The following is a 20,945-nucleotide window of genomic DNA, read 5'->3' as shown; positions in this document are numbered from 1 at the left end:
TAGCCGGTATTCATTAACCCAGCAAGCCAAATACGCGCTCCAGCCCCACCAACTGGGCAAACCATCACTGCCCCGCTAAACCACTTCGCTCACCAAGTATCCTTCTTCACTCCCAATATCCCAAACGAATCTTCTCCAGGGCATAAAAATTTGGATCATTATGAGGAAATGGAGAAGGTCTGGAGGGCTGAACATGACAAACGCGAGAAAGATATGGAAAAGAAAATGGAAGAACTACTGGAAAGATCCAACATGTCCGTAAGAAAAGTTATGGGCCTAAGATACGATGACATATGCATGCACCCAGACTTGGACTTACCAGAAGGGTTCAAAATCCCAAAATTCGAAAGGTTTAATGGGACAGGGAATCCCAAGGCCCACCTCCGCTCCTACTGTGACCAATTAGTTGGGGTTAAAAAGAATGAACTTCTGATTATACGACTATTCAGTCATAGTCTAACTAGCAAAGCCGCTGAACGGTTCGCAACCCAAGACATGTGACAATGGCTCACTTGGGAGGATACGACAGAATCCTTCATGGAGAGATTTTGCTTTAAAGTCAAAACGGTACCCGACCTCTACTACCTCGAAAAGGCCAAATAGAAGTCAACAGAAAACTATAGAGAGTTTTCCAGTAGGTGAAGGGCCGAAGCAGCCCGCGTGCAGCCACTGATATCTAAGGGAGAGCTAGTCTCCGTGTTCATTAGGTCTCATGAGCCTGATTTCTACGACAGAATATTGTCCATGGTTGGAAGGTCATTTACTAAGTTGGTCAAAATGGGAGAGGCCATAAAAAATGGTCTCAAATTTGGGAAAATAGTCAGTGTCTTTAACAAGGCATCTGGACAAGCTACTGTAGGAATCTTCAGCAAGAAGAAAGAGGACGTGAACAACATATCCCACATTCCAAACCCAAACCCAAACCCAAAAGAACCACAATCCTCCCACATAACTCCACCCCTCATAAATTACTCCACACCTCTCTACAACCCAGCACCTGTATATTACGCATAGCCAAGCTTCACCACCACTGTACCAGCCTACACGGCTCCGCCTAGTGTTCATGTATTCGCTCTTGCTTACCAAACCCCACCACAAAAAACATATCACCCACCACAGAAAAACCACCGCCCACCACAGCAAAACCACCGCCCACCACAAGCATATCAACCACCTCAGAACTGCCAAAATTAGCCACCACCCCCAGTATATAATGGTCTACGTCCTATTTTCGAGAGAAAGCCAACGAGAGAGTTCACAATACTCCTCGAGCCTAGAGCTTAGCTCTTCGAAAGTCTATTTGCCGCAGGCTTAATCTAGAAGGTCTATCCAAAGCCAGCACAGCCCGATAACAAATTTTACAAGGCCGATCAAACTTGTGTCTACCATTCAGGAGGAAGTGGGCACAACACAGAGGACTGCATAAATCTCAAACATAAAATCCAGGATCTCATCGACAAAAGAGAAATCATCTTGCAGACCACAGCTTCCAATGTGAACCCAAATTTGTTACCCAACAATAGGAATAATGGGGTCCATATGATTGAAAGGGACGAGGACTGGGAAGCTTGCAGAGTTTTAGTCCCCAGAGCAGTTGAATCCCTCGAACAAACAGTGGCTTCCCTCACACTCCAGGACCGCCCCAACTTCAAAGTTTTGATCCCAACAGTCATACCGAGGTTCAAGACTTTGGTCCCAGCACCTATGGTAGCCCAGACAGCGCAACAAATTATACCCACTCTGGGCATGACCCGCTCAGGGCATGACCAGTTCAGGGAGATGTTACACCCCTAAGAAATTAGCTCAGAATGTTGCAAACAAAGAGAATACCCCAAAGAGAGCAATAACCAAGGGAGAAGTCGAGGATAAAAAAATACCTAAAAGAGAGCAATAACCGAGGGAGAAGCCGAGGATTTCTGGCTGTGCATGCAACCAATTCCATTGTTGAACATCTGAAGAAAACATCGGCACAAATATCGGTGTTGGCACTACTGACCAGCTTGCCATCACACAGGCAAGCTCTTATGAAAGTGTTAGATGATGCACACGTGCCAGCGGCCACGACCAGTGAGGATCTAGCCGGGTTAGTAGTACACGTCATTGGAGAACATAAAATTTGCTTCTCCAAAGAAGAGTTTCCTGTTGAAGGAAGCTCCGATGACAGAGCTCTCTACATCAATTTAGAATACCGTGACAAAGCGATAGGAAGGGTGCTCATCAATAATGAAGCAGGAATCAACATTTTTCCCCTAACCACATTAACACAGCTTGGCTACGACATTGGCCAAATCCACCAGAGCGGGATGAACGTTAGAGCATTTGATGGATCCCAAAGTGATTCCTTGGGAGAGATAGATCTGAACATTCAGATTGGACCTGCTTCCTTCACAGCAGAGTTTCAAGTCATGGCAATCACCTCCAACTTTAACTTGCTTTCCTGAGTCATATATGTGTTATTTATGTCATGATTGGTGGTCTAGGTCATAATCCGGTTAAGAAAAGAGTCATGATTGATCTAAACAGGGCTTAATGAGTTTGAGCATGCCGATAAAAGTTTAACAGGTGATTAAAGTGTTAGAGTGTAATTAGGTGAGGCTTGACTGTTTCTAAATGAATGTAAACTTGTCTAAATGTGTTTAAGTCTACTAGATCCTCTAGAAATAGTTCAAAATGATCCTGATATAATCTAAGTGGAGTATTAGTGCAAAGACCTTGCTGAACTAAATGAAGTTAAAACAAGAAGGTAAAAGGATCCTCATGCTAAACTAACCAGGGTAAATACAAAATGATGCATGTTTGCTGAGTGCCTATGTGTGTGAAAGTAATGCTCTGTCTTTAGGAAAGAATAAGTAAGATTTAAAAGGTTCTGTGTGATTAATGAGGATGAGGATGTGACATTCATTTTTTTACCATGTTTTGTTGTGGATGAATTATGTTAAAAAATGGATAATGCGGATGTTTTCCGGTCTTTAAACTGGTTAGCATCTCTGTGAAGTTTAATCAGGACTCAACCAGACTAATCACACAGTCATGTAAGAAGTATTTCACTCTTAAAAGTGAAATCTGTTTTTTTTTTTTTTATGTTTCTTTTAGAAGGATACAGAATCATGTTTTTCTTTTCCATTTCCTTAGTCTTGATAGACTAATGCGTTTAGGATTTGCCTCTGGCAATTGATGTTTGGCATTTATCTTGTCTATAATGAAGCGGAAGTGAAACTAAATGTATACACCTAGTCCAACTAGACTTGAAAAACACAATACTTGATCACCTAAGTCTGCATAAGTAAAAGCAGTTAAAAATGATTCAGGGATTATAAGCCTAGTATGTAAATAAATTAGGGTGCTCTACCTGTATCAAGATTTTGTGAGTATCTGGTTTGGGGAATGATTTAATGACAGAACTAGTGTAATCCTGTGGGTTTGTGAGGCACACTAAAGACCACATAGCATATAAAGGAGTCCTTTTAAAAGGTACCTTGGGAGAGGGTCAAGGAGAGCCAAGTACTACTTGCCTCATAACACTTGTCCTCCACATAAAAGGTACCATGGCATCTCTATGGACCTGTGGGGTGTATGATGGCCACCTAAATACACCATGATTTCACAAACTTCCATCATCAGATCAAGGGTAAAGATTAGATCAAATCTATTGTCTTAAGTACACTTCTCTTAACTGAAAACTAGTGGTGGGTTTAGGAGTTGGCAACTGAGTGGCCTTATGTTAAAAAAGGAAGAACTGGATTAAAACTTGAACATGGATGTCTGCTGTGAATGAAGGCCTTTTCAATTGCTTGTGTTCTTTGAGACATTCTTTTTGCTTCTCAATCCTATTGATACTGAAACCTGTAAGCTGTTTCTTCTCCTTATTGTCTCATCTAAGTCATAGCTTATATAAGTCTGTCTATTGTGCTTGTGTGTTACTTTATATAAGCATTAAATAAGATTGGGGGGGCGGGGGGGTTGTCATCTTTGTGTTGCTTTGTCCCTTTGAGAACACTTAAACCTTGCCTTTTCTTGTGCTATCTCTGAGTGTCTAAAGCTGATGGACGGGCAGTCTTTGTGCTTTTGATTTTTATCATCTTGATGGATATTTGCCCTGTGACCTTCTTTGTTTGAGTAGGACTAATTGATATAGAGGCAATTTCGAGCATGCATATATTAGTACTGCCCCTGATTATTAATAGCTAATAGGTCTTCTTTGATTCCCTGCTCCTACAAGCACTGCTTCAATTGTTAGAAACTCGAATCTGAGCTTAATTGGGACAATAGCTCATCTGCCTTAGTAACTGATCTGTTTAGTTTAGGCCTATATTAATCATAATAGGGAACAAATGTTGTTTGATATATAAAAATGAAAGATAAATGTGTATCTAATACACTAAAGAATTGCCAGGGTATACATGTAGTATACACATCACAGATACAAATCACAAACACACGGAAAAGTGAATGAGTGTGCAGACCGAGATACATATAGATTAGACACATAGAAATCTCATCAAGTTTAAACATTAAGCTTAGTTTCCATTTTAAGACAAATGGGCCTAGCCCATTTCTAACTAATAAAGGAATATAATTGCAAGTCCCATTTGGTCCGGATAGGGATTTTGGGTACTCCAGTCATGCTGGTTTAGGCAGCCGAAGCCCAATTAGCCAAGACCATACTTATATTGAATCCATTATTATCTTAAGTATGTGGGTTATACATGTATGTATATGTATATATGCCTGTGATAAGTTCAGAAGATTATAAACTAACAGGGTCTTTTGTTTCTTCTTCCTCCTCTACTGCATGGACGCTCGGGCCAAGTCCAGCCAACCTGTTTGGCCTTTTGGCCCAACAGGCAACTTCTTTCCGTATATATGTATCGAGTCCGAAGGGAAAATGGAAGCAAATATCAAAAGAAGCACGTAGAAGGCCCATCCATGGGTGAAAATGGCCAACTAGGGGCTTGGTATGCCCCTAGCCTTCCCTTTCTCTTTATTTATTTATCTACATTTTATCTTATGTGTTAATTAGTTGTATTTTGTATTTGTAAAGCCGTAAAAACTCACATACAGATATTGGAATTATTATGATTATGAACTAGTCGTCTTAGGAAAATGGTGCTTACGCACTTAAATATAAACAACTCTTCATATTTTTACAATCAATACTATTCTTATATATAAGAGAAACTATTCATATCCGGTTATTATAAATTCAAACCTAAATACCTTATATATAGAGGAGATATATTCAATTTTTTTCAAAATGATATGCAAATGTCAGATTTTATAAATGCGGGAATAAACACTAAACAAACAGTTCATGCAAATACTCATACATTGGAATTCGAAGGTTTACCGTATAGTACGGATCCTTAATATTAGGGCTCCTAACACCTTCCCTAGGGTATCACCAGAACCCTTACCTAGAACTTTGGATTATCAAGGATTTTTTCACGGTGTATGAATAAACCCTTCACCATTAGTTTCCTAGTGACTCTTTTTCAAAACAAAATCCGAAAGAGCACCAACAAGTTCGAAGTAGCTTTTTGAGCGCTAATCCTGCCTGCGAAATGCGAACCGTAACAGGGGGAACTATAAAAACAAGACTTTGAAAATATTATCTTTCATCTTTGGCTATTCACACAAGTTAGGGAGCTAGCGTTCTTACACCACACTTTGGGTTGAAGGTTTGGTTGAGCACTTTCTTAAACCTTTACTTCATTTCTCTAATTTCTTATTTTGTATTGAACATCTAAGTGTGTTGTATTTTATTTTCTCACTTGAATCTAGTTTATGAGAATATTCATTATCAAGTGTTGAATTAAATATCATGTTTTGCTTATGTATTGAACAATTTTTATTGCTAATGAAGTGGGTCTTTGTTTCCTTAATTGATCCTGATCTTTAATGCTTCTTAAGGGATTAGCTAACCCTAGGACTCACCCATTTATTTCAATTTGAGCTCGGAAGAGGAAAACTGAGGTTGGGAAAGATTAATTAACACAGATTTGGGGGCTTTAAACCTCATCAAATAACTTGAGTTAGGAATAGGATAGTTAACTTGAAGTTAAATTAATTGTGCCTAATATCACACTCTAAGGCTTGAAAAAGCTTAGAGTGAAATTCATTGATTTGGTTGGAAGACTTTCAATGAGATTTTAGAAATCATTATCTATTAACATAAACTCGCTCTTAGTTGTAAAATCGTAAAATACCTTGGACCGTTACTTGAGAGTAATTTCCCCTTTATCCATGTTGTGGCTATTGATCATTTTACTTGCTTTCTAGGTTAATTTTAGCTTTGTTAGTTTTTAATGAAAATCAAATATTGAAAAAGTGTTTGACTTAGTGTACAAAGTGAAAATTTCTTACTTGCTTGATCGCTTTTACATTGTTCCTTGTGGGATTCGACCCCGACTTATAGTTGGGTAAAATTATATTGCATGCGACCGTGTACACTTTCTCTTTGAGGAGTTGATTTAGACGTTATCAATTTTGGTACCGTTGTCGGGGAACAATTTGGCGTATTTGAGTTAGTTTGGAATTTAAGCTTACTTGTTTAAGTCCAAACTTGTGAATATGTTTTGTAGTTATTTTCTATGTTTATTTTCTTAGTTTTGGTAAATGGCATCATATAATAAAAGTTGGTCGGATGGTAGTTGTTCATATTTTGATGACCCTTGTCCTTATTGTGGAGGACCACACTCATGGCGAAATTGTTTGATTTCTCTCGGGGGCGGATTTTGAGCACAATCTCAAACCTATGAGTGGAGTATTTGTTGTTGACACCCAATTTTGTCCCGCCTTCCTCCTAAATAATTTATTTACACGTCTAATATTTTTGGCAGCTTAAGAAATAGTTATTTACATTTTTACTACAATTATTAGCTTTTTATTAATATCGGCGTTTCATTATCCTACCGCAGTCACTAGTTGTTATTATTTTTTATTTATTAAAGTTACTACTACCATTATTATCATCAATATTATCACTATTGTTATTATTATTATTATTATTATTATTATTATTATTATTATTATTATTATTATTATTATTATTATTACCAGTATTATTATAATTCGCATTATAATCATTTCGGCATTTTCTACCATCTTATGCACACGCATTGCATTTATTTCCACACAATTAAATAATAGCGTTTATTTACCGTTGAACTTTAAAAAATATTATCGCATGACTATTACGATGTCATATAATTTCATCTGAGCACTAATAATTACATATTTCTATATTAGATAATATTTAGCACACGTTAGTATAGAGTTATTAAAATAGGTCTTTTATTTAAACGTAGAAGCCCAAATTGTTCCTTTCATCATCTAAGTTTTGAGCCCAAATCCGGACCCAATCAACCAACAACATTTTCGGATCAGCCCAAAATGACACAACCCACTACCTAAACCATTCGACCTAGCCTGCACCCTTCAGCCGACCCAGTCCATTAACCTTTAACCCGCCGACCCGGCCCAATCTTTTCCTAAAACCTAAAGAATCATCACCATTTTTCAGACGCCGCACCCCCTGCCCTTCTCTTTCTCTCCCTTCACCATTTATGGTTACAATACAGCTTACCTTTAGCCATTGAACAGTCTGTCTAGCCTATTTTCGCACAAAACTCGTCTTTCCTTCTGCTCACCTACGTTGTTCTGCCGTTGAAAGGGAAAGGGCTTTCCCATTCTTGCTTCGAGACACACGTTAAGCTTCAAAGACCAGAGTGGTCGAGCCATTTTCATGAAATACCCAAGTCAAAACACGCTACGATCTGTTCGAAAAACATTTTCAATATTCAGTTTCGAACGGATCTATTTTGACTCGTTTTTAAAAACCCTAAATGTGAAATCCCGCCTAAAGTTTGGAACTCTAGCAAACCCTAGGGATTCTACTATAAATACTTGCTCCTCTATCCATTTGAGAGGGGTTTTTTTTTGGGGGGGGAAGTCATTACTTGCCTTTGAAATTATCTGAAAAATAAAACCAAATTTCTTTTCAAAAAAAGAGTATACTGTTTCTGTTTCTATCAAGATTTTGATTTGAAAGATTTTTAGAGTTTGGTTTCGTCGTGTTCGAGCGTAGATCTAACCCCGTGCCCCGGTTTGCTGCACACGAGAAAGGTCGGTGCAATTCCCCTCCTTCTCTCATTTTTTGTTTCAATTCGATTTTGCTGGGTATTTGTGATTCCTTGTTTGCGTGTGTAACTTTTCTGTGTTTAATTAAGTTATTTAATGTCCCTTACGTGTATTGCGTGCTTCTGTGTGTTTACATGCTTGTTTAGTAGAGTTTCAGTTTAATATGCGGAAGTTTAAAATCGTATTTCTTGTCTGTTTAGATTTCTATTTAGATAAAAATCAGAAATCCTATGTTTTAGCTAAAATATGACCAGACTAAGACAAATGTTGATAGGGAAAACATCGACTAAGTATGCTTCTAATTATGTGAGTAAACAGTACCTTGCTTTGTTAGCTGTAAGTTATTAGGCATTCGACTTAGCTTAAAATATCCTGCATATACTCCTTGTTTACCTATTACTTGACTAAATCAGATTATGAATGGATAGTTTGCATCAGTTTTAAAACTGCCTAAATGTTGGAATAGAGTCGTATCATCAGATTGTTAATGTAAGGAATGTATGTTTCCGTGAGTTTCTGTTATCACCAAAATATGTAGCTTATGTGTTTAGGTAGTTTGAGTCCTGTCCCTTTATTCAAACATGAATGATCATATGCCTAACTTGAAAATAGAGGATTAGTTTGATTCAGTCTGTTTAGCATATGTCTGTTCCAGAATTGTGTATGCTCATGGAAGTGAATATGAATGTTGTATTACTCTTCGGTTGGAACCGTAAGTTTATGCTTGTTCTTGGGTCATAGTGTCTCATTTGGTTTTAATTGAAGGCAGCAGGTCGATTACAATATAAGTTGTTTGTTGGTATTGTTGCTTAGGTGAAGATCCACTTCTAGTTGTCCTAAATTCACATCACAATATAAATTGATCTTGTTTAAACCTATAAACATGAATGGCCTGTTGAACCCCGCAGCTAAAGCAAGATTCATGTAAGCTTGAAATGTCTATGTGAGTAATTTAGTCTCTGTTGAAATCCCAAATGATCTTGACATGCTTGCTGCTTAAGATTACTGAAATTAGAAAGGTGAGGTGATAGATTTAGAGTGTGTCCATTTGTCCAACTAGCTCCTATTTTAAAAGTTAAAAGAAATTTGTTATAGGTACTGCTACCTTCTTGAGTGTTAATATTAGGTCCTTAAGTTGACATCAAAGTCCTGTGGTCTGGTATTGTTCTATCTAGGTGTGAGTCTGACTAAACTGGGTGAAGTTTCCCAATACTAATTCTTCCATGCTCTTATTCAGACATTAAGTTCTAAAGTAGAAATATGCTCTGCCGCCACAGATAGGATACTATTAAATAATCTTCTTAAGACTAAGTATACGTTTGGTTGAGATTCTAACTTGTCCAAGTTTTAAAGGGTTGCCTTATCCCCAAACTGAAACAGTCCGTTTTGAAGACTCTGTTGGTTACCCTCATTTTTTTAAAAAAAAACAAAGAATACTGGCCCCTTATTTGTTTAATTGGGTTCATCATGTACAGGATAGCTTCGCTTTGTTTTATTCGGTATACTGTGTTGCCTAGTCTTTCTATCCCTTGTTTAGATTCCTCATGTATGGTGGATGTACTCGAGTTTCCTTATTCTTCTGTTAATTTAGTTCAAGCATGCACTTACATTATATTACAAAAGCATGTTGTGTTGCTGTCTGTTCTATTTTTATGAGTCTTACATTATAAGCATATCGTGTTTGATTGAGTCATGTGTATTTATGTATATGGCCAGTATATTTTAGTTAATACGTTTATGGGGAGATTAGTTGGTCATTATGGATTAAGCTTGAGCCATCCCCGGTGTTAGCCATGCCTGGGATTCATGAAATCCCTTGGAACTTGTGCAACATCGGGAAGACGGGGGCGAAAGCTTTTCAATATTAACCTTCTATACATCCTTATGAATGTGTATACATGAGGTATACTTAAATATACACAGTATATACACAATCTACTGATCTATTTTGAGTTTACATCTTATATGTTTAACCTTATTCATTGATTATATACTAATCCTTTCCTTTCGTTTTTATGCATGACCATCGCGTATGAGTCCGAGGGACTCGTCTTCTTCCGCATTCGATGTTGGGCTAAAGCCCAACGAAACTCTCTTCTCGTGTCCAGCCCTGCCCGTAGCAAATAAAAAAAAAAAAAAAAAAATTTTGGGCCAAAGTCCAACAGCAAAACAGATCACAGCAGTGACCCTAAAAAATGGGCCGATTCATTTGATTTTCTCTCCTCTACCTTATTTTTTTCGGTTGTGTATTTTGATTTGCCTTGTATGACTAACCCTTTATCTTATTTTTACCTCTTAGCTTAGACGAATTATAGGAGAATTAGTATGGATAATTTTAGTAGTAATGGGTAGTTATTTTAAGGGAAAACTAATAGTTAATTCTGCCGGTTTCGTTCTCTTTTTTTTTTTTTTTTTTTCTAAAATTGTTATCTTACCTATAATACTTACTTTTATTAAAACAATTGATTTTCAAGGGCGTGAAGCCGTGAACACATATTTTGAATTAAGATCATGTTTTAACAACTCAAGTATATTTTATAAATGACTCTTCAAATCTGAACCAATCACGCATTTTTTAATTAAGCATAGTTAATAAAAGATAATAAAAATGAGCAAGAAAACTCACATCTCGTCTATACTCCTAAACCGCAAAAATCGATTAATACCATTATTATATTTTCCTTTGAAACCTTAGCAATATTTACAAGCCATGTTCTTAAAATTTAAATGTTATATTTGCATCTTTAGCCCTAATTAATTAACCTAAGTTTGACCGGTTAACCGTAGTTAACGGATTCTAAAGGATGCCTAACCCCTTCCCTTTAGGATAATCTAGAACCCTTACCTAGAATCATAATTAAGCAGACCATTAACGGAGGTTTAGTTAGCTTTACCTTAGTTAATAATTAGGTGCCCTAATTCACCGTTAAAATAATTAGGTGGCGACTCCTTAAAAATAAAACAAATAGGAATCAACAATATGTTGTACTCTACTTTGACCCGTTTAAAATGGGGTATAACATTTGTGATAGGTGTGGTGGTCAAAATGGTCATTGGGCTAATTGTGCTTATTTGTCCTTCCCTTCCCCGAACCCCCACTATGACGATTCTACTCTTGATTTTAATGATGATAGGGATATGGAAGTGGAAGAAGTTTCAAATGCTCAAAATGAGAGGATAATGCTCATGTTGGAGAACATTCTTGAAAAGGAGGAAAAGTTAAAGTTAGAACTCGAGGACTTGAGAAAGGCACTTAATGACTTGACTCAAGCAATTAGTTGCAATGACAAAGCTATTAGCATCTTGGAGGATCAAATGAAATTATTGGTTGAGACTCATAATGCTCACCAACTTAAGGATGTTGAAAGTAGTCAAGAAAGTGTCGAGAACATGGATTTCTCAATGGGTGGATTTTTACAAGTTTTGAACGACTCTCACCATGATGAAGAACTTGACAAAGTGGAAATTGTGAGCCAAGATTGGCTTATGAATCAAGCACAACAACTTGGAGTCTATGGGGATCACCGTGAAGTTAGGTCTTAAGGCATAACTGTATATTTTAGAGTTAGTCAAGTTAGGCCTTAAAGCATAACTTTAGATTCCAAAATTAGTAAAGTTTGGCCTTAAGGCATAACTTTAGATTCTAAAGTTAGTCAAGTAAGGCCTTAAGGCATAACTTAAGATTCCAAAATTAGTCAAGTTAGATCTTAAGGCATAACTTTAGATTCCAAAGTTAGTCAAGTCAGTTCTTAAGGCCTAATTTATTCCAAAGTTAGTCAAAAATTTAAATCCCAAGGTTAGTCAAGTTCTGTCTTAAAGCCTAATTTTATGTTCCAAAGTTAGTAAAGTCCTGCCTTAAGGCCTACTTTTATGTTCCAAAGTTAGTCAAAATTTTATATCCCAAAGTTAGTCAAGTTCTACCTTAAGGCATAATATTGTGTTCCAAAGTTAGTTGATAAGTTGGTATTTTACCAACTTATTTCTTCTTTAATCTTAGATTGTTGCTACGGTTTGATTGACAAAATAGTGCATTTAATGTCGTTTACTTCCATTTTATAGGTTCTTATGATTGAGAAGAGCTTTGGAAGAAACCAAGTGAAGAACAAGTCAAAAAGAGACCAAATTGAAGAAAATGAAAAACGTGGTTAAAAGCGCAAAACGTGGACAGATTTGTAAATCTGAAATTGGAGGCTTATTTTGTTATTTTTGGACTTGAAAAAATGGAAAAACTATAAAATCAAGATTTGGAAAATATTATCTTTCATCTTTGGTCATTCACACAAGTTTGGGAGCTAGGGTTCTTACATCACACTTTGGGTGAAAGATTTGAATATTTGGTTGAGCACTTTCTTGAACCTTTACTTCATTTCTTTAATTTCTTGCTTTGTATTGAACATCTAAATGTGTTGTATTTTATTTTCTCACTTAAATCTTGTTTATGAGAATATTCATTATTAAATCTCTTGTTTTTCTTATGTATTGAACAATTTTTATTGCTAATGAAGTGGTCATTGTTTTCTTAATTAATCCTGATCTTTAATGCATCTTAAGGGATTAGCTAACCCTAGGACTCACCCATTTACTTCAAATTGAGCTCGGAAAAGGAAAATTGAGGTTGGGAAAGATTAATTAACAAGGATTTGGGGCTTTAAACCTCATCTAATGACTTGAGCTAGGAATAGGATAGTTAACTTGAGGTTAAATTGATTGTGCCTAATATCACACTCTAAGGCTTTGAAAAGCTTAGAGTGAAATTCATTGATTTGTTTGGAAGACTTTCAATGAGATTTTAGAAATCATTATCTATTAACATAAACTCGCTCTTAGTTGTAAAATCGTAAAATATATTGGATCGTTACTTGAGAATAATTTCCCATGTATCCATGCTTGTGGCCATTGATCATTTTACTTGTTTTCTAGGTTAATTTTAGCTTTGTTAGTTTTTAATCAAAAATCAAATATTGAAAAAGTGTTTGGCTTAGTGTAGAAAGTGAAAATTTCTTACTTGCTTGATAGCCTTTGCATTGTTCCTTGTGGGATTTGACCCCAACTCATAGTTGGGTAAATTATATTGCATACGACTGTGTACATTTTCTCTTTGAGGAGTGGATTTGGACGTCATCATTAGTCAAAATTTTATACCAAACAGTTAGTCAATTTCTTCCTTAAGGCCTAATTTTATGTTCCAAAGTTAGTCGAGTTCTACCTCAAGGCCTAATTGTATGTTGCAAAGTTAGTCAATTTATGTCTTAAGGCAGAATTTGAGGCAAAACTAGTTGAATTTTTATATAAAAAAATAAATTGAATAATAATCGAGCCAAATTTGCCCTATTGAGCAAAATTTGTAGGTGTATATAATGAAAAGTTATGCCTTGAGGCAAAATAGTTGAAAATAAATCTTGTATTATTAATGAATAGCTTAAAATTTAATATTATACACAATAAACAAATCCACTGTTTCCACCACCAAATATCCACTGTTTCCACCACCAAATTCATTACCTCCCACCAAATTCTTTCTTCCACCACCAAAAATCATAGCACAGACCATATATTTTATCACCCACATTATCACTCCAATAAAAAAAAAAATCAATTGGATTTCAAAGTGTTCTCTTATATCCAAATGAAGTTCGTGACCCAGCAAAAGAAACAAAATGAGTTCTTCTCAATATGGTGACAGTTTCATATTACAAAACGCGCGTGCTTAAATTATTTCTTTCAGATCTAACAATTTGAAGTTGATGTTAGAGAAAAGTTGATGGTAAAATTTGAAATTCACTATTGTTTATACTTGGAGTTCCTGGGTTTGAAATCTGAAGGAGGAGAGAAGAATGAAGATGGGAAAGAAGATGAATTGGAGAAGAAACGTAAGCTATGTGGGGTGAGAGGGATAGTTTTGTGCGCTTATCGTTAACTTAAATGAATGAAAGGCTAAAAATTAAAACAATAAGATAGGAGGGCTAAAAATTAAAGACCAGCCCAAAATAAAGGCATTTGTGCCAATGATCCAATAATCTTCAAAACAAGGCCGGCTAGAGGTTAAGGCTCTAAGGCCATTGCTTTTAGGGGCCCCTTTTTCTAATTATAGTATGTTTATATGTTTTTGTTAAAAAGAAACTATCAAAAAGTATAGCATAGAAATTATGAAATATTTACTCCCTCCATTTTAAAATAATTGGTATATTTCACTTCTCCATAGTCAATTCGGTTGATAGTCTAAGCTAAATTAGATTTGATTAATTCAATCTATTAAAAGGTAGGTATTCTAAAACTATACTAAAAGGCATTGTAATTTGAAATTTTTCTCATATTAATATGATGAAAAAATACATCTTAAAATGTTGATCAAAATGTACACGGTTTGACTCTTTAAAAACTAACTATGACAAGTATGTTGTGATGAAACGAGTATAAAAAAGATTATCATTATTATTATTATTATTATTTGAAATTATGATTGATATTAGTGTTGAAAAAAAAAACTCATTTAGATCTTTACATTACCTCTGAATATAGATCTTTTTGAGTCATCTATATTTGTCATTGGAATAAATGACACAAAATAAATTAAGGCCTCGTATTGCAGTTTGGCTTTAGGCAACCAAATTTGTTTAGCCGCCTTGCTTTAAAATAAGGAAAAACAATTTGTTGCACGTAACAAGTTTATATTACGGATAACATAGAATTTTGTTGCACTATTTCTGTATACATATTTAATCCTTATAAAATACAACTGCAGTTGTTTCGTTGGTCATAATTGCACTTGCATCATCTGTTAGACTATGTAAATATTTAGTCAAATATATTCTGTAATCCTCTATTTTAGGATAGCGTATGTTAGAATTATATTAGTCAAATTAGTTCCTAATTTGGAGCCTACAATTATGTTGTAAATGTTGTATATTAACCTATTCAAGGAATAAGAATGATCACGGAAAATATTCTCTTACATGGTATCAGACTAGGTCTCTCCTAAAACCCTAGCATCCTAAACCCTAGCCGCCGACCACCTTTTTCGTCTTCCTTCTCTTCGGCCCTTCCTCCTCCTCTTCTCCATGGCTGACGCGTCCAAGTTGCACCCTGCGACTACAGTCACCAATATCAAATCATGCATTCCTATTGTTCTTGACTATGAAGGAAGCCAATACAATAACTGGGCTACCCTCTTCAAGCTCCATTGCCGAGCAAACTTAGTGATCGACCACATACTACCTCCTGCCTCCCCCACCGTGCCACCACCGGCAAACGCAGCCGAGAAACTCGCTACAAAGGCTCTATGGGAACGGCTAGATGACATCGTTCGTCAATGGATATATGGTACGATATCGAATGATCTTCTCAACACGATCATTCATCAAGAGGAAACCGCAGCCGAGGCTTGCAATCGTCTTGTTCATCTCTTTCAGGACAACAAATCGGCTAGGGCTCTTGCCCTTGATGCAAAATTCACCAACACCAAATTGGTGGATTTTCCGAATATGAAAGCATACTACACCAGGCTAAAGGTTCTTGCAGACAATCTCGCAAACGTCGGCCACAAAGTTTTCGACGAACGACTTGTGCTTCGTCTTCTGCGAGGGTTATCGGAAGAATATAAAACCTTTCGAACGACGGTGCAGCACCGTACTCCTCTCCCATCCTTTGGCATTGTCCGGTCGATGCTCGAACTTGAGGAAGACAGCCATGGCGAGGACGCCATTCACAACTCCGGGTCGAATGCTGCTCTCGTTTCCCACAATATTAATCCTCATAATTTCTCTGGTAATGGGCAGCCAAACAATTCTGAAAATACCTTCAACAATCGAGGAAATTCTCACAATCGTGGAAAGAAGAACAACCGTGGTCGCAGCGGCGGCAACCGCAACAACAACCGCGGTGCCACCGGGAATGGGCAAAGCAGCGGCGGGGGCAGCCGGAACAACGCCCAGGCCAACCAGCCCGCCGCGTCGCAGCACCAGGGGGCCACTGCCCCGTCGTGGTTCTTTCCACCGTGGGATGCCTGGGGGACACATCCGTGGGCCACCCCACCGTGCCCGTACCCCACTGCTAGGTGGCAGCAGCCTCACGGCTGGCAGCAGCCATGCCCAGCCCCGTCACAGCAGGGAGTTCTTGGTGCTCGTCCTCCACAGTCGTTCTACTCGGCAGCCCCGTCATCACATGGTGGGTATGCGCCCACGGATATTGATCATGCTATGCACACAATGTCTTTGAATCCGCCCGATAACAACAATTGCTACATGGACACCGGAGCCACATCTCACATGACCAACTCCCAAGGTACTCTCGCGTCTTACTATCAATTGAGAAAAAATAATGGCATTGTTGTTGGTAATGGTAACATGATTCCAATTCGTGGTTATGGTCATACATCCCTTCAAGTAAATCCCTCCTTAAACCTGAAAAATGTTTTACATGCACCTAAACTCATCAAAAACCTTATTTCCGTTCATAAATTTACTATCGATAATATGGTTTCTGTTGAATTTGATCCTTTTGTCTTTTCTGTGACGGATTTACGGACGGGGAGCAAACTCATGAGATGTGAGAGTTCGGGTGATCTTTATCCATTCTTCAAAAATTATCGAGCCATCTCACCTTCCGCACCATCTGCTTTTACCGTCATCTCTCCTCATATTTGGCACTCCCGTTTAGGTCATCCCGGGGATGTAATTCTTAGTTATTTACGTAGTAGTAATTTGATTGAATGTAATAAGGCTCAAAAAAATGTTTGTCATTCTTGCCCTTTGGGAAAATTAATTAAAATGCATTTTTATGACTCTCTTTCAACTACTACTATGCCATTTGACAATTATACTAATTTTCTTTGGACTTTTCCCATCAAAACAAAGTCCCAAGTTTATGATTGTTTCTTCTCTTTCCGGAATTTCATTCGCACTCAGTTTGAAAAAGAAATCAAAACTTTTCAATGTGACAACGGTTGTGAATTTGATAATGGTCCTTTTCATAAATTTTGTGAACAAAACGGGATGCTTTTCCGATTTTCTTGCCCGCACACCTCACCCCAAAATGGTAAGGCGGAACGGAAAATTAAATGCATAAATAATATTGTTCGTACACTCCTTGCCCATGCATCTATGCCCCCTCCTATTGGCATCACGCCTTGGCCATGGCAACGTACCTACACAATATTCTCCCTTCAAAAATCTAAGCATATAAGATACCTACTCAGATTCTTTATCAAAAGAATTCATCCTACTTTCATCTCCGAGTCTTTGGTTGTCTATGCTTTCCTCTTTTTCCGTCCACACAAATTCATAAGCTACAATCTAGGTCCACTCCGTGTGTTTTCCTGGGGTATCCTTCTAATCATCGGGGGTACAAATCCTATGATTTATCGAGCCGAAAATTAATCATAGCTCGGCATGTGTGGTTTGATGAAAATTCCTTTCCATTTTCACAAATAAATAGTCCATCTCCTACCTCATATGAGTTTTTGGGTGATGATAATTCTCCATTAAGACTACATTTGTTGCATGACCAGGCCGCTGCTCCGCCGCCTGCAACCCAACACCCGAGCTCACCCATCTTCTCTCCTCCCTTGTCGCAAAATCCTCCCGCTACCCCCAGCTGCCCGCCAGCCCCTTCCCAATCCTTCCGCGTTCCAGCCGGCAGTCCCGCCACTGCCAGCCCCTCCGTCTCCCTCGCTGCCAGCCCCCCACCCGCTGCCAGCCCCTCACCACGGCAGCAGCCCCATCCCTGCCATCCCTCCACCTGCTCCTCGCATGACTACCCGTAGTCAACATGGGATATTTAAGCCGAACTTGAAATACCATAATCAAGCCTTAAGTGTCACCAACAATTCCATCTCCCCTATTCCCCGGAATCCCGTTGGTGCGCTTAATGACCCAAATTGGAAAAATGCTATGCAAGATGAATATAATGCTCTTATTGATAGTAAGACTTGGGAGTTGGTCCCTCGTCCTTCAAATGCTAATATTATTCGGTCTTTATGGATTGTTCGGCATAAAAAGAAATCTAATGGTTCTTTTGAGAGGCATAGAGCCCGTCTTGTAGGTGATGGCAGGTCTCAACGGGAAGGTGTGGATTGTGACGAGACTTTCAGTCCGGTCGTCAAACCGGTAACTATCCGTGTGGTACTTACTATTGCTTTATCTCACTCTTGGCCCATTCACCAACTTGATGTAAAAAATGCTTTCCTGCATGGCAACTTGAATGAGACCGTCTATATGTATCAGCCCCTGGGATTCCGGGATCCGGCTCGTCCCGATCATGTTTGTCTCTTGCGTAAGTCTCTTTATGGCTTGAAACAGGCACCTCGGGCATGGTATCAGCGTTTTGCTGATTTTGTGGCAACCATTGGTTTCTTGCATAGTACATCTGACAACTCTCTCTTCACTTATTGTCGTGGAAAGGATACTGCTTACATTCTGTTATATGTGGATGATATTATTCTAACTGCATCTTCAGATTCTCTCAGACTCGGAAGTATGTCCAAGTTAGCTACGGAATTTGCAATGAAAGACTTGGGTCCGTTGAGCTATTTTTGGGGGATTGCCGTCTCCCGGGACAAAAATAGCCTATTCATGTCTCAGAGTTCTTATGCAGAGGATATTCTTGACAGGGCAGGCATGTCACAATGTAAGCCTTGCCCCACACCAGTTGATATAAAAGGCAAACTCAGCGCCAATTCGAGCGCCCCATATGAAGATCCTACGAAGTATCGTCAACTGACAGGTGCTTTGCAATACTTGACATTTACTCGGCCAGACATATCGTACGCAGTCCAACAGGTTTTCTTATTTATGCATTGTCCCAAAGTCAAGCATATGGAAGCATTAAAACGTATCTTGCGTTACATTCGAGGTACGATTGACTTTGGTACACATTTATACAAAACCTCTCTACAGTCACTACTATCATATACAGATGCTGATTGGGGAGGATGTCCAGACACCCGACGCTCCACATCGAGTTATTGTGTATATTTTGGAGATAACTTGATTTCTTGGTCTTCAAAGCGCCAACCCACTCTATCTAAGTCTAGTGCTGAAGCTGAATACAGAGGGGTTGCTAATGTTGTCTCTGAATCTTGTTGGATTCGTAATCTGTTGCTTGAACTCAATTGTCCTATTCGTAAAGCAACTTTGGTCTATTGTGACAATGTGAGTGCCATTTATTTGTCTGGAAATCCGGTACAACATCAACGTACCAAGCATATTGAAATGAACATTCACTTTGTTCGTGAAAAGGTTAGACGTGGAGAGGTTCGCGTCCTACATGTTCCGTCCCGTTATCAGATTGCCGACATTTTCACCAAAGGTCTTCCGCGCGTACTATTTGATGATTTTCGGGACAGTCTAACCGTTCGTAAACCTACCGCTTCGACTGCGGGGGTGTGTTAGACTATGTAAATATTTAGTCAAATATATTCTGTAATCCTCTATTTTAGGATAGCGTATGTTAGAATTATATTAGTCAAATTAGTTCCTAATTTGGAGCCTACAATTATGTTGTAAATGCTGTATATTAACCTATTCAAGGAATGAGAATGATCACGGCAAATATACTCTTACATCATCAGTATCAAGCTCGTCACTTGCACTGCTATTCTACTACACATTGTCATCATGGGCATGCATAATTTTCCACTTGCTATTTGTACATAATTCAGATATGTCTTTCCAAAAACAAAAATAAGAAAGGGAAAATAAAAAAAATAAAACAAAAAAAGAAATGGAAATAATTAGCACGTTGTTCCCTTTTCTTCCCATTTAGACGACGAATGAAGCATCAGCTACACACTCTAGTCTCCATTAATTCCGTTCAAAGGGTGATTGAAGATTTGAAGTTTATAAGTTTTTATAGTAATTTTATATTAATATATAATAATAATTAGACTCAGAATTAAATATTTATAAATTTTCAATGAATTTCTTAATAGGTATATACATCTGGGCAGAAGTTATCTAGGTTCACGACACTTCTAAGCTAGGTCCGCCCTAATTCCGACACCCCACCTATCACCATCACCACAAAAGAAGTCCCGTGCTACGTACAGGCAATACTAATCAAAATGCTTGAGTATATCATAATTGACTAAACAAAGAGCCCCTTTGGCTTAGCTTATAAGTTGCTAAAAACAGCTTATAAGTTGTTTTCAGTTTTTTTGAGTCTTTAGCCGGTCAGCTTATAAGCCGTTTTGTGCTTAAAATAAGTCCAAAAAAAGTTGGGGTAGCCCAACTTATTTTTTTTGGCTTATAAGTTGTTTTCAGCATATAAGCTGCTTTTTTTAAGCTAAGCCAAACGGGCCCTAGCTGAATGGACCTAACTACCTGAAGACTTTAGCTTCTGTATTTTTGTGCTTCTACACTGTAAATTTAGAACCAAAACTTTAGAAATTCCTATTCTGATTTCACATTTGAGCACACGCAATTATGACTTGCAATCTCTTTTTCCTTACAAAACTAATGTAAATATACTCACGTCAGTAATAATATTTGCATACCATCAGTGTACAACACAGTGAAAGACATCTGGTATTAAGTTGGATATAGAAATGAGTTTTCTTTTACTTTTTATGTTGTGCCACATGAGTATAGTTAAAGTGAGTTGCTAAAATGGCAGACTAGTTGTGTTTCCGAGATTGAATTAAAATTTTCTAGCATTCTTTACTTTTTGTAATATATACATATTCTAGATGGTTCTTGATGCCTAATATATTATCCGGAGTGTTTTGGATGTGGAAGCATTACTACAGGGATGCAGATGAATCATCAAGGTTGTTTTTTCTGGAGGTAAAGTTGAGATCGAAATAACATGAT

Source organism: Lycium barbarum, chromosome 11 (assembly GCF_019175385.1).
Source record: "Lycium barbarum isolate Lr01 chromosome 11, ASM1917538v2, whole genome shotgun sequence".
Lineage (NCBI taxonomy): Eukaryota > Viridiplantae > Streptophyta > Magnoliopsida > Solanales > Solanaceae > Lycium > Lycium barbarum.
This window is presented reverse-complemented; position numbering follows the sequence as displayed.